Below are 1262 nucleotides of genomic sequence, written 5' to 3' on the forward strand. Positions count from 1 at the left end.
GTGGAGAATCCAAACAGGACTCTTAGAGAATATCTTCAACCTGTTAGGACTAGCACACATTCTTGCATCATTTTACCTACTAATGCAAATGCTTTTAATTTCAAACCCGGGATGATTCCATTGTTACCACACTTTCATGGTATGGAATCTGAAAACCCCTATTTGCATATCAAAGAGTTTGAAGAAGTGTGTTCAACATTCGTGGATAGAACATGCACTGATGAGGTTATAAGATTGAAACTGTTTCCATTTTCCTTAAAAGACAAGGCTAAGACATGGTTGAATTCTTTAAGACCAAGATCCATTGGGACTTGGCAAGAAATGCAAACTGAATTTTTAAACAAATTTTTTCCCATGCATAGAACCAATGCCTTGAAAAGACAGATCATGAATTTTGGCCAAAAGGATGTGGAAACATTTTATCATTGTTAGGAACGATTCAAAGACCTTTTAAATGCATGTCCTCATCATGGATATGAGAATTGGAGGGTCATTAGTTTTTTTATGAGGGGTTGCAACAAAAAATGAGACAATTTGTGGAGACCATGTGTAATGGAGCGTTTTTTAACAAAGAACCTGAGGAAGCTTTTGAATATTTTGATTATCTAGCTGAAAATGCACAATCATGGGATACATCTGATGTTCATGATAGGTCGGAAAGTTCAAGGACAATTTTAGGGGGTGGGAAATATAATCTGAGAGAAGTAGATGATTTGAATGCTAGGTTGGCTATGATTTCTAGGAAATTAGAAACCATAGAAATGAAGAAAGTGAATGAAGTATAAGCTGTACCTCAGATTACCTTGAGATGTAATATTTGTGAGGGCCAAGGGCATTCAATTAATGATTGCCCAACCATTCCAGCTTTTAAAGAAGTTCTCTTGGATCAATCTAATGCTGTTAATATGGTTGCTAAATCTTTTTCAGGTCCTTATTCCAACACCTATAATTCGGGATGGAGAAATCACCCTAATTTCAGTTGGAGAGGTGATCAAGCTGCTTTACCTGCACCCAACATAGCTGGTCCTTCACAAATTGTACCCTACACTACTCCAGGAGGTCCAGGACCATCTCAATATGCCAACCACATGGTCCCAGCTCAGAAAAAGAACCTTGAAGACAATTTCTAGCAATTATCCACCAACTTCCAGCAGCTATCCACCAATTTTCAGCAATTCATGCAAAGCCAAGCTGCTATCAACAGTCAAAATTCACAAGCCATTGCTGAGATTCGAGGGTCAGTTACAAGGTTGACTACAACC

The 1262-nt window shown here is 38.1% G+C and overlaps 1 non-coding gene across 1 annotated transcript; it reads right to left on the bottom strand.

Annotated features, from left to right (window-relative positions):
• Positions 1-368: 368 nt before the first annotated feature.
• On the bottom strand, positions 369-476 carry LOC122277900. The gene has a single exon (XR_006229208.1). It is a non-coding gene; the product is annotated as a small nucleolar RNA R71 (small nucleolar RNA).
• Between the last annotated feature and the right edge of the window lie 786 nt (positions 477-1262).

This window comes from Carya illinoinensis, chromosome 9 (genome assembly GCF_018687715.1).
Source record: "Carya illinoinensis cultivar Pawnee chromosome 9, C.illinoinensisPawnee_v1, whole genome shotgun sequence".
Lineage (NCBI taxonomy): Eukaryota > Viridiplantae > Streptophyta > Magnoliopsida > Fagales > Juglandaceae > Carya > Carya illinoinensis.